Below are 13,846 nucleotides of genomic sequence, written 5' to 3' on the forward strand. Positions count from 1 at the left end.
ATGAGTAGGAAGGGTTTGGAGGGATATGGGCCATGTGCTGGAAAGACGGACCAAATTGGATTGGGATTTCCGGTCAGCATGGACAGGTTTGAACGAAGGGTCTGTTTCCCTGCAGTCCATCTCTATGACTCTATGATTCCAGTTGGATACAATCAATTTCTGGATTCCTTCTGGCAGAACCTGGTCTGTGCTCTCTCTGGAAGCAGAAAATGGTTTTCATTCAGATTAGCCACAAGAAGAGAAACAAAACTTCATAGAATAGAAACAGAGTTAATCGTGCATTTCGAAGTCCTCCTCTCATAACTCGGCGAGGTGAGAGATGAAACAGTTCTGCTATTAAATTTGGAGACTGGGAGAATGTTTGGAGACGGAGTAATAAAAGAGAAACTGAGTATAAAGTTGGGAGTCAGGACATATTCAATAAAAAGGTAGACGGAGATGGACAAGGAGAAATAAATGTCACTGGTCTTGAAGACTTAACTCGGTTTTCCATTCCAAGATTCTACCAGACTTGCTGAGATTTTCCCGCAATTTCTTTTGTTGGTACTGAAACAGAAGGGAGTAGTGTGAACCTGGACCATTCAGCTATGTCTGCTCTGTGGACGTTTGAATTCCCTGTTCGAACAAATCACTTCTGACTCACACAGAACCCTCACGATCCTGCATCACCCCCACCCGTGTTACTGACAATAAGCTGTTCATGATGTAAACCCATATCGGTACACAACAGCATCATTTACCGAGTGAATTAGGAAAATTTCAGGAAGAGTTCCATTCGGTTTCCATCAGAGCATTCACATTCAGTTAATTCTATTGCAGCACCATTTGACACGCAGCTGTCACTCTCATGTGGCCATTCGCATTCGACGTCTCTGGATATATTGGTTGGGGCACGTTTGGAATGGTACCTCGCGTTTTGGAAGGGACATCGTTTATAGTATATTCGGCTGAACTGATAACCTTGCCTCTTGCACTTGCAGAACAGTGGAGACAGTTTTCACTCAGAAACCAAGAGATGATCAAAAACGGAGGAAAAATGTGTCAACAAAACCTGCCTCAGTGAGCGAATTCGCTCTTGTAACATTAATGGAGAGCGGCAAACATATTAACAAACAACAGCGCCCTGCGTGGGTCTCGACCCCACGCCATTGAGATTAAAGGCCTCTAGCTCTACCGACTGAGCGAGCCAGGACAGGATTGGTGTTGGTTAATTTATCATTTCATACTGAGTTTAATTCAGCTGACACGGCAATTTTCAAAAATCTCGTTCATTCCTCCCCATTGCAACGAACATTATTCAAGTATTTTCAATTCTCAGATTTATTCCTTCAGACCATTGCAATCCATTTAGGCCTTGCCCCGGGATTTACGATTCTCTGTTAATATTTTCATATTTCGACCATGATCCTTAGGTCGCCGAAGTGATTCCCAGACAATCTGGCAGACTGCAAATCAATCGGGAAAATACCTCAGGAAACCAAATCATTTCTGATTAGAGTGTAGGGAATCCCATCTGCTGAAGAGACAGAGTCCTCACCATCAACACTTTCTTTGATCTACCTGCCTACAAAGTTTACCACTTCTAAATTCGAGACAGGAATTCTGATTATAAAATGTTTTAAAAACAGGAACAATCTTCTGAAGCCATTTCCAATTTGAATTAGAATTTTTTACCCTTTCACACGGTAACAGCCGTTCCTGAGGAAGGAGTTTCATTGAGCTGCGTCCCAGGTATGGGCAGGAAGCCGCTGATTGAAACAGCAGTGGCTCCTTTCTGGTGGCAGCAGGGGCTTGTCGAGAGTGGGGTCACATTCTGCTGCACGTGACCGTTTCACTCACTGCGGACTCAGGGTCAATCATGGATGAGTTCTCGTGGTTGTATTGTCAGTACATGGTCGGTCTCAATACTTAGAGTCATAGAGATGTACAGCTCTGTGCTCTTTTTGGGCTAGGAGAACCAACATTTCAGCCAAATGCACTGACCATTTGAGACACAGCAACTGGCAGCAAAATTGTGCGTGTGCACATCCAAACACACAGTGCTCGAGAGGATGTGGACAGCAGTAGTTCTCATTATTTCAAGAATCAGTTGCTCATGTACCCGTGTTTATCGCAGAGAGAGTGAGAGACCCGAGGAGTAACAAACACACCCATAAAACAATATCAGGACCTGTGTAGTTCTGTCATAAAAAGCTGCCTGCTGCTGTTCTATTGCAAAGTTGGGTTTCAAACCCACGACGCAATAGAGACTGGACCCTAAACCCAGCACATTAAACCTCTCTGGATTAGTGGTGCTGGAAGAGCACAGCAGTTCAGGCAGCATCCGAAGAGCAGTAAAATCGACGTTTCAGGCAAAGGCCCTTCATCAGGAATACAGGGTTTCACCCGAAACGTCGATTTACTGCTTCTCGGATGCTGCCTGAACTGCTGCGCTCTTCAGCGCTACTAATCCTCAATCTGGTCTCCAGCATCTGCATTCATTGTTTTTACCTACATTAAACCACTCGGCGACGCTCCCTGACGATAACTAAGCGCCAAACCTGTCAAGACTAATGTTTCAGCCTCGCTTAACTTCAGGCAATTTCCCCTGGCGCTCTCTACGAATATCTTCACATAATTAAAAAAAAATATTTACAATGATTTGAAAGGTTTGCACGGTGTGGATATTAGTGAGAAGCTGAATATTGTTCGACAGTTTTCCCCGGAGCTTCAGGCCTGAGGGATGTCCTTGGAAAAGTTTACAAAATCATGAGGTAGACGAGCAGAGGACATAGTCAATCTACACTTTTTCAGAAGTCACGTGAGTTTAAAGCGAGATAGCATAGGTTTAATGTGAGAGCAGTACAATTTGAAAGGGATGTGAGCGACACTTGTTTTTAATACAGATATTTTTGTGCGTGTGGAATAAGTTGCCACATTGAGTGGCAGAGTTTGGTGCGCTCACAACACTTCAAAGGCATCTAAATGGGTATGCAGACAGGAAGTGTTCGGATAGATAAGGGACAAATATTGGCAAATATGTTTAAATTAGTTACGGTCATCTGTTCAGCAGGTGCAAGTTGGATAGGAAGGTTTGCTTCCGTGCTCGGAAATTCTGTGATACTCCAGTACCTGACAACAGTTTCAATAGACCAATTGCAAAAACGCATGCTGTTTGTTACTAAGTCAGCACGTTTGAATTTTATTTTTTCTTGAGGCGTAATGTTTTGAAATGACATAGAGAGGAATGTTTTCCAGACATTTACAGACAATGACCATTCTCCTTGATACATTCCTTGATACAATCAAATAATTTTGTTGACTAAACACGACAAAGGAGAAAGAGGCTGACAACTAGAGAGCTGCATTCATAATTTCACATGGACTATAAACGCCTCCGACAGCTGTTCCTTGCAGTTATGCACAGAATATTGAATGTCTCTGATTCCAGGGCTTGGAACTCGGATGATATGACCGTCTGCAGCACTGGTTACTTCCTTGTGTGAGGTAACTCCTGATGGAACACATGTGACACTCTATTGCTCATTAAGAAATATATCCAAAATAGGAGCTCAGAGCAGCATTTCCGTTGTCTTTCTGGTGCTGTCCCTGACATGCCCTGTGGCACTACACTTATTCTGTGATTCCTGAGGGTTCGGCACATGCTTCCACGATCGTATTATGGGCAGTAATCTGCATTTCCGCTTCAATAACGGGTGTGTGAAGCGGAGGTCCACAATTCTCTATTCAATTTTTCTCTTCTTATGCGCAACTGCAATACAGTAAAGGATCAATTAATATTGTAAGATGATATTAAGAGGCGTGTGAAATACCGAAGTTTTAATGACATTTATGCAATGGTTAGAGATTACCTTGATTCAGGAAGTAAGGATGTAAAGTCTGTTTGGCTGGATTTGAGGAACAGTGAGGCATGAACTCACAAGCATATGTAGTTTACAAGCCCACTTGCAGTAACCACAAAGCGAAATAAATCGTACAAGGAAAAAATATTGTGTGTGAGTGACAAAAATGGCAATAGTCATGCGTGATCTTAACTTCCCATCTAAAACTCTCGGTTCCATTGGAAAAACGTTTGCAGAACAACAATCAAATAATCCCACATGTCCCATAAAAAATCACGAGGGATATCTTGGAAATTGATTACTCTACTGGTGACTTAATTTTCCTATTTTCTTGGAAACCATCTCTTTAATTGTGAGCATCAGAAAAGGCTTTCTTTTGCCAGCAAGAAATAAATATGTGAAAACCTTTGTTCGTTTCATATATAAGAACACTGAGACTCCTCTGCACTGCACATCTTTTGTGTTTCTATCGATTTTAATAGTAGCGTGTCTTTTGATTCTTCCCAATCAGTCTCCCATGGGGAACATTGTTGAACGCCTTACTGAAGTCCATATAGACCACATTTACTGCTCTGCCCTCATCAATCTTCTTTGTTACTTCTTCAAAAAACTCAATCCCGACATGAAACTGCATCTGCCAAGAATACTCCAATTGTTGGAGCGAATCCTGAGGAACAGAATGTACATGTATTTGGAAAGGCATGGACTGATTCGGGACAGTTAACATGGTTTTGTGCGTGGGAAATCATGTCTCACAAATTTGATTGAGTTTTTTTGAAGAAGTAACAAAGAAGATTGATGAGTGCAGAGCAGTAAATGTGGTCTATATGGACTTCAGTAAGGCGTTCAACAATGTTCCTCATGGGAGACTGATTGGCAAGGTTAGATCTCATGTAACAGCAGTGGACCTAACACCGACCCTTGTGGTACGCCGCCAGTACATGGACACCAAGAAGAACATGTTCCATTAACTACAACACTGTTTTCTATTGGCAAGCCAATTCCTGATCAAAGCTGCAATCTCTCCCACAATTCCATTCCACCGCATTTTGTATAATAGCCTATTGTGGGGAACCTTATCGAACAACGTTCTGAAACCCATATACACCACATCAATCGGTTTACTGTAATCTCCCTGTTTGGTCACTTTGTCAAAAAAGTCAATAAGACTCGTTAGGCAAGGCCGACCCATCACAAAACCGTGCTGACTGTCCCTGATCAGATTATTCTTTTCCAGATGGTCATAAAGCCTATCTATAATAACCTTTTCCAACACGTTACTAACAAGTGCAGTGATACTCACTGGTCTGTAATTGCCAGGGTTGTCTCTACGACACTTTTTGAACACGGGAACAACGTATGCTATGCTCCATTCCACAGGCACTATTCCTGTAGATAACGATGATTTGACGATCGATGCCAAAGGCTCATCAATCTCTTCCCTTGCTTCCCAGAGGATACTAGGACAGATCCCATCCAGCCCAGGGGACTTGTCTGTTATCACACTCTGCAGTATTTCTATCACCTAATCCTTGTGAACCTCAATCTCTAGTACTCTGGACGCAAGTATCTCAGTATCATCCTCGCCAACATTTTCATTTTCTATCGCGAACACTGTCGAAAAATATTTATTTAGCGCTTCCCCAATCTCCTCTGACTCCACACACAACTTCCCATTATTATCCTTGATTGTCCCAAATTTAACTCTCGTCATTCTTTTAATCCTGACATACCTATGGAAAACCTTAGGGTTAACCCTGATCCTATCTGCCAACAACTTCACATGTCTCCTCCTGGCTCTTCTCAGCTCTCTTTATAGGTCTTTCCTGATATCGTTGGAACCCTCGAGCGCTCTAACTGGTATTTCACATTTTGTCCTAACATAATAAGACTTCTTGTTCTTCTTGACCAGGGATTCCACTTCCTTAGTAAACCACGGCTCACACGTTCTATATCTTCCTCCCTGCCTGACAGGTACATACTTATCTAGGACACAAAGGAGCTTTTCCTTGAATAAGCTCCACATTTTAATGTGCTCACCCCCTGCAGTTTCCTACCCCATTCTACGCTTCCTAAATCTTACCTAATCTTCCTAAATCGTGGGACTTGTGCCTCACAACACACTTCACATTCAACAACCAGATATACGAACAAATCAACGGAACACCCTTGGGCTCACCGATGTCGGAACTCATAGCAGAAGCAGTAATACAAAGGTTAGAGCAGTCTTACCGCAAATTCAACCCAAACACTGGTTCAGATACGTGGATGACACCTTTGTAATCATTAAAAACACGGAAATTGAGAAAACACACAGGATCATCAACTCCACACTCACAGGAATCCGATTCACGAGAGAGGAAGAAAAGGGCAACCAACTCCCATTCCTAGACATGATGGTACAGAGAACACCTAACGGAGAATTCACCACAAAGGTACACAGGAAAGCCACACACACAGACGAAGTCCTAAACTATGAAAGTAACCACCCCAACACACACAAACGAAGCTGCATCAAGACACTATTCAAAAGGGGCACAACACATTGCAGCACACCAGAACTGCAAAAAGAGGAAGAGGAACACCTATACAAGGTATTCGCCGAAAACGGATATCCTCGCAATTTTATCAACAGATGCCTAAGGGATAGACCACGGAAAGAGGACATGCCACAACCCAAAGGACTAGCCACACTACCACACATCAAGAACATCTCCGAACTGACAGCCAGACTACTGCGACCACTAGGACTCTTAACAGCACACAAACCAACAGCCACACTCAGACAACAGCTTACCAGAACTAAGGACCCGATACCCAACATGAGCAAAACTAATGTAGTATACAAAATCCCATGCAAGGACTGCACAAAACACTATATAGGACAAACAGGAAGACAGCTAACGATCCGCATCCAGGAACATCAACTAGCCACGAAACGAAGCGACCAACTATGCGCAGTCGCCACACACACAGACGACAAACAACATGAATTCGAGTGGGACAACACTACTATTATAGGGCAAGCCAAACAAAGAACAGCCAGGGAATTCCCAGAAGCATGGCACCCATCCACAAACTCCATCAACAAACACATCCACTTGGACCCAATATACCAGCCACTGCAGCGGAGAGCTGAAACTGACAACAGCAAGCGGCAAGGACAGGCCACTATAAATGCCACACGAAACACCACATAAGCGCTTCACAGGAGGATCCCAAGCACGGAGGATGCCACCTCGACAGGGGACGAAACGTTTCCAACAAAAACGTCCAGCTCGGCGAACAGAAACACATCATTGTCTTGAGTGTTCCAGAGTTTTTCATTGTCCCAGAGTCCAGATGAAGTTTGCATTCCTCACGTACGTGAGCGAGAATGATTTCAATGTCTCAGATCAGTTCCTGTCCCGAGAACATCAGAGTCAATGTCCCGTCCTCTACTCGGTCGGAAAGTTCACACTTCTTCATTCTCCTCTGATTCCATTTCCCAAAGAGTTTCTCAAGATTTCCAAAGCTGGAGCCTAAATTATATGGTTTGCTTCCTAAACATTTTTTCAACTGCCAACTGACAATATTTTCACAGTATCTCTTCACAATCCTCTGGCTTGCACCATGTCCAGGGATGAGAAGTCCCGCTTGGTGGAGAGATTCCCGAGGCTGATAAGTTTCACTTTGGAACAAAAATGGTTAAGTGGCGATTTCCTGCGGTTGTTTCTAATGATGGAGAGGGAGCGGTGGGGAATGAGCACTTTGACGAGCAGGAGGAAGTGTTGCCAGTGACCCGAGTCACAGAACAGTGGACAGGGATTAAAGGAATCTAATGAAAAGTAGCACTTCTGCTCAGGACGTGTCGAGCAGTGTATCTGGAAAGAGAAACAGAGATAATGTTTTAACTATGGAACATTTCTGATGAAGAACTCGAGTTTCCCAAGTCTAATCAAATTACCGGCCTGGTTCACAAAATAGTTTTTCTGAACTTTGAGCGAAAATTGTACCAGCAGGAAAGCATTCACAACGTAGTCAGTAGGATTCGGACCGACGTGGGGAAACCCCAATGGATTTCTAATCCATCGCCTTAACCACTCGGCCATGACTACCGACAGCTCAGGTGGGTTGAGCATTGACCAAATCAGCCGTGATCTCATTGAAAGCTACCGTTGACTTGAGCGAAATGCTTCCATCTCCTTTCATACCTTTGCTGTCATTTGTAAGGTGCGAGAAACCAATGTAAAAGAAGAAAAGCACAAAGGTAGGAAAAGATATTTGCAGGCAAACTGAGTCAAAATTATTTATTGAAAGGAAAATCACACTTGGCAATTTGCCATATCTCTTTGCGAACATGACCAGCAGAAGTAAACAAAGGAGCTATTGATCTGAGTATTCTCGGACCTGAAGCAAACAAAGTTTAGTGAAATATTCATTTCTTTTTCTGGCGAACGAAATGATCTTTCCTGATGGTTACAATGAAAGAGATGGTTCCCAATAAAAGACAGAGATTAATTCGCATGTAGATATATTTCAATGTGACACGATTCATTTTCAGTCCCTAATTACCCCAGAGATGGAGGAGGTAAGTTACTTTTCTTCACTCTTCAACTCCTCAGCACGGAGGTACAAACATGAAACCGCTAGAGATGGAGTTCTTGAATTGGGAACCAGAGACACTGAAGAAACTAGGCAAAAGTGAGGACTGCAGATGCTGGAAACCTGACTTTAGATCAGAGTGATGCTGGAAAAGCACAGCAGGTCAGGCTGCATCCGAGGAGCAGGAGAGTCGACGTTTCTGTTGCCAGTCATGCTCCGCTGCACAAACAATTTTCGTTTTTGGCTCAGATTTCCAGCACCTGCAGCTATTTGTTTTATGTTAACCTTCATAATGTTTTGGACAAAACCAATGACCTGCCAGCACGGAAAATCGGCAGAAGTACTGGTACACCGATATGTTTGCTGAACAATACAACCATTCCATGAGCGGGAATACGATCCGGGACACGGTGCTGAGAATACCGAATCCTCACAAGTAAATAACAAGACAAGGCGATAGATACTATCGTACTTGGTGTAAATAAAACACCCTGTCTGAACATTTTCGTTGCAGATTTTTTTCAAATTGTCTTCGAAGATTTACAAAGTGGGAAAAGGCCATTCCGCCCGTGTGCATTGCGGCTAATCAGAGAGCCATCTATTCTAGTCGCAGTTTCGAACTTTGGCCCAAAGTCTCGTGTGTTCTAATGTTTCCAGGTCAAATGTCAATGAGGTTATCCTATGTTCTTACATGGCACAATAATGGGACAGAAGTATAACGAAATGTAACTCTTTTGAGAAACTCATGCTCATTTTCACCCACAGAGGGAGACACACCAGAAGATACCGCCAAACTGACGGAGGTGTCCGTTGTGGAGAGCTGGAATTTGAAATGGACAATAGGACAAATGCAAGCTTTACATGCGGAAGCACAGAGGCGATGTCCCGAGAGAACTTTACAGGGGAGCGTCAACGTATACCACGGTTAAAGCAAAACAGTCCCCTCGAGCCAGGTAGGACTCGAACCGACAATCTTCTGATCCGAAGTCAGACGCGTTATCCATTACGCCACTGGCCCAAGAGACAAGCCTGCACTTGGCAGAATGTCGATATGTAATGCCATGGACTTTCACGGAATCAGAATTAAAAAGGTGAACAAGCACCGAAGATAATCACCAACATTGCTTCACTTCGAAGTTTCCAATTTTTGAAGCAGTGCCTTTCACTGGCAAAGGAGAAACATTTGTCCTCAGCTGCCTGCTTCAGGGTCGCCTCCTTCTCTGCTGGAAGTTTCCATCGTTTTATTCACAGTCACGACGCGATGTCATGAGCCACTCCAGTGAAAAAGTGTCATGGTGTCGTCCAAACAAGACCCTGCAGATACTCAGCGAGAGACCTCGCGTCATTTCGAGCTCAGGATGTGGAATTAGACGAGATGCGTGACACCTTTTATTGGCGCCGCCACTTCACTGCAAATTAGCGGCTCAAAACGAGCCGTTGTTGCATCAACTTGATTTGTACCTTCCTGTCGTGCTTTTGCTAAACAACATCAGATAGATCCCATCCGGCCCAGCTGACTTATCTATTTTCACACTCTGCAGTATGTTGTGGTTCTGTTCGCCGAGCTGGAAGTTTTTGTTGCAAACGTTTCGTCCCCTGGCTAGGGGGCATCATCAGTGCTTGGGAGCCTCCTGCGAAGCGCTTCTTTGATGTTTCGTCCAGTGTTTATAATGGTCTGTCCCTGCCGCTTCCGTTTGTCAGTTTCAGCTGTCCGCTGTAGTGGTTGGTATATTGGGTCCAGGTCGATGTGTTTGTTGATGGAGTTTGTGGATGAATGCCATGCCTCTAGGAATTCCCTGGCTGTTCTATATCTGGCTTGCCCTATGATAGTAGTGTTGTCCCAGTCGAATTCATGTTGCTTGTTGTCTGCGTGTGTGGCTACTAAGGATAGCTGGTCGTGTCGTTTCGTGGCTAGTTGATGTTCATGCATGCGGATTGTTAGCTGTCTTCCTGTTTGTCCTATATAGTGTTTTGTGCAGTCCTTGCATGGTATTTTGTACACTACATTAGTTTTGCTCATGTTGGGTATCGGGTCTTAAACTACTGAACTTGTGCCTCACAACACACTTCACATTCAACAACCAGAATTACGAACAAATCAACGGAACACCCATGGGATCACCAATCTCGGGACTCATAGCAGAGGCAGTTATGCAAAGGTGAGAACAAACAGTCCTACCACAAATTCAACCCAAACTCTGTGTCAGATATGTCGATGACACGTTCGTAATCTTTAAAAACACGGAAATAGAAAAAAACACACCGGATCATCAACGCCACACTCACAGGAATCCGATTCACGAGAGAAGAAGAAAAGGATAGCCAACTCCCATTCCGAGACGTGATGGTACAGAGAACACCGAACGGAGAATTCACTACAAGGGTATACTGAAAAGCCACACACACAGACGAAGTCCTAAACTATGAAAGTAACCACCCCAACACACACAAACGAAGCTGCATCAGGACACTATTCAAAAGGGCCACAACACACTGCAGTACACCAGAACTGCAAAAAGAAGAAGAGGAACACCTATACAAGGTTTTCGCCAAAAACGGAGACCCGCTCAACTTCATCAACAGATGCCTAAGAGAATGACCACGGAACGAGGACATAGCACAACCAAAAGGACTAGCCACACTACCATACATCAGGAACATCTCAGAACTGACAGCCAGACGACTGCGACCCCTAGGACTCATAACGGCACACAAACCAACAACCACGCACAGACAACAACTCACCAGAACGAAGGACCCGATACCCAACATGAGCAAAACTAATGTAGTGTACAAAATACCATGCAAGGACTGCACAAAACACTATATAGGACAAACAGGAAGACAGCTAACAATCCGCATACATGAACATCGACGAGCCACGAAACGACACAACCAGCTATCCTTAGTAGCCACACACGCAGGCAACCAGCAACATGAATTTGACTGGGACAACACTACTATCATAGGGCAAGCCAGACAGAGAACTGCCAGGGAATTCCTAGAGGCATGGCATTCATCCACAAACTCCATCAACAAACACATCGACCTGGACCCAATATACCAACCACTACAGCGGACAGCTGAAACTGACAACCGGAAGCAGCAGGGACAGACCACTATAAACACCGGAGGAAACATCAAAGAAGCGCTTCGCAGGAGGCTCCCTAGCACTGATGATGTCGCCTAGCCAGGGGACGAAACGTTTGCAACAATAATTTCCAGCTCGGCGAACAGAACCACAACAACGAGCACCCGAGCTACAAATCTTCGCACAAACTTTGAACTCTGCAGTATTTCGAATATCTCTTCCTTGTGAACCTCAATCTCTTCTAGTCTAGACGCAAGTATCTCTATACCTTCCTCGCCAACATTTTCATTTTCAATAGCGAATACTGTCGAAAAATATTTATTTAGTGCTTCCCCGATCTCCTCTGACTCCACACACAACTTCCCACTATTATCCTTGATTGTCCCAAATTTAACTCTCGTCATTCTTTCATTCCAAACATACCTATGGAAAGCCTTAGGGTTAACCCTGAACCTATCTGCCAACAACTTCACATGTCTCCTCCTGGCTCTTCTCAGCTCTCTTTATAGGTCTTTCCTGATATCGTTGGAACCCTCGAGCGCTCTAACTGAGTTTTCACATTTTATCCTAACATAAGACTTCTTGGTCTTCTTGACCAGGGATTCCACTTTCTTAGTAAACCACGGCTCACGCGTTCTATATCTTCCTCCCTGCCTGACAGGTACATACTTATCTAGGACACACAGGAGCTTTTCCTTGAATAAGCTCCACATTTTAATGTGCTCACCCCCTGCAGTTTCCTACCACATTCTACGCTTCCTAAATCTTACCTCGATACATCGTAATTTCCCTTCCACCAGCTGAACCTCTTGCTCCGTGGAGTACACCTATCCCTTTCAATCACGAAAGTAAACCTGAGAGAAGTGTGATCGCTGTCTCCAAAGTGCTCACCTACTTCCGAATCTAAAACCTAGCCAGGCTCGTTACCCAGTACTAAATCGAAAGTGGCTTCGTCCCTTGAAGGCATGTCTACATACTGTGTCAGGAAGCCGTCCTGCACACACTGGACAAAAACTGACCCATCTATAGTACTCGTACTGTCGTGATCCCAGTCAATATTTGTATTTTTTCTTGAGTGTTCCAGAGTTTTTCATTGTCCCAAAGTCCAGATGAAGTTTACATTCCTCACGAACGTGAGCGAGAATTCTTTCAATGTCTCAGATCAGTTCCTGTCCCAATAACATCAGAGTCAATGTCCCGTCCTCGACTCGGTCGGTAAGTTCACACTTCTTCATCCTCCTCTGATTCCATTTCCCAAAGAGTTTCTCAAGATTTCCAAAGCTGGAGCCTAAATTATATGGTTTGCTTCTTAAACATTTTTCCAACTGCCAACTGAAAATATTTTCACAGTATCTCTTCACAATCCTCTGGCTTGCACCATGTCCAGGGATGAGAAGTCCCGTTTGGTGGAGAGATTCCCGAGGCTGGTGAGTTTCACTTTGGAACAAAGTTGGTTAAGTGGCAATTTCCTGCGGTTGTTTGTAATGACCGGAGAGGGAGCGGTGGGGAATGAGCACTTTGACGAGCAGGAGGAAGTGTTGCCACTGACCCGAGTCAGAGAACAGAGGACATGGATTAAAGGAATCTAATGAAAAGCAGCACTTCTGCTTAGGACGTTCAATAAAAACTGCAGAAACCCGATGTGTCGAGCAGTGTATCTGGAAAGAGAAACAGAGATAATGATTTAAATATGGAACGATTCTGATGAAGAACTCGAGTTTCCCAAGTCTAATCAAATTACTGGCCTGGTTTGCAAAATAGGTTTTCGGAACTTTGAGCGAAAATTATTCCAGCAGGAAAGTATTCTTACATAGTCAGCAGGATTCGAACCTACGTGGGAAAACCCCAATGGATTTTTAATCCATCGCCTTAACCACTCGGTCATGACTACAGACGGCGCAAGAGGGTTGAGAATTGACTAAATCAGCCGTGATCTCATTGAAAGCTCTTGCTGACTTGATGAGCTAAATGCTTCCATCTCCTTTCATACCTTTGCTGTCATTTGTAAGGTGCGAGACACCAATGTAAAAGAAGAAAAGCACAAAGGTAGGAAAAGATATTTGCAGCCAAACTGAGTCAAAATTATTTATTGAAAGGAAAATCACACTTGGTAATTTGCTAGATATCTTTGCGAACATGACCAGCAGAGGTAAGCAAGGGAGCTATTGATCTGAGTATTCTTGGACCTGAAGCAAACAAATAGTGACATATTCATTTCTTTTTCTGGCGAACGAAATGTTCTTTCCTGATGGTTACAATGAAAGAGATGGTTCCCAATAAAAGACAAACATTAAGTCGCATCTCGATATATTTCAATGTGACACGATTC

At 43.8% G+C, this 13,846-nt stretch overlaps 2 non-coding genes across 2 annotated transcripts; both read right to left on the minus strand.

Annotated features, from left to right (window-relative positions):
• Positions 1-9,371: 9,371 nt before the first annotated feature.
• On the minus strand, positions 9,372-9,444 carry trnar-ucg (transfer RNA arginine (anticodon UCG)). The gene has a single exon. It is a non-coding gene; the product is annotated as a tRNA-Arg (tRNA).
• A 3,882-nt stretch (positions 9,445-13,326) lies between these two features.
• Positions 13,327-13,408, minus strand: trnaf-aaa (transfer RNA phenylalanine (anticodon AAA)). The gene has a single exon. It is a non-coding gene; the product is annotated as a tRNA-Phe (tRNA).
• Positions 13,409-13,846: the final 438 nt, after the last annotated feature.

This window comes from Chiloscyllium plagiosum, unplaced genomic scaffold, assembly GCF_037043375.1.
Source record: "Chiloscyllium plagiosum isolate Xiang-an unplaced genomic scaffold, Cpla_swu_hap1 HiC_scaffold_39, whole genome shotgun sequence".
NCBI lineage: Eukaryota > Metazoa > Chordata > Chondrichthyes > Orectolobiformes > Hemiscylliidae > Chiloscyllium > Chiloscyllium plagiosum.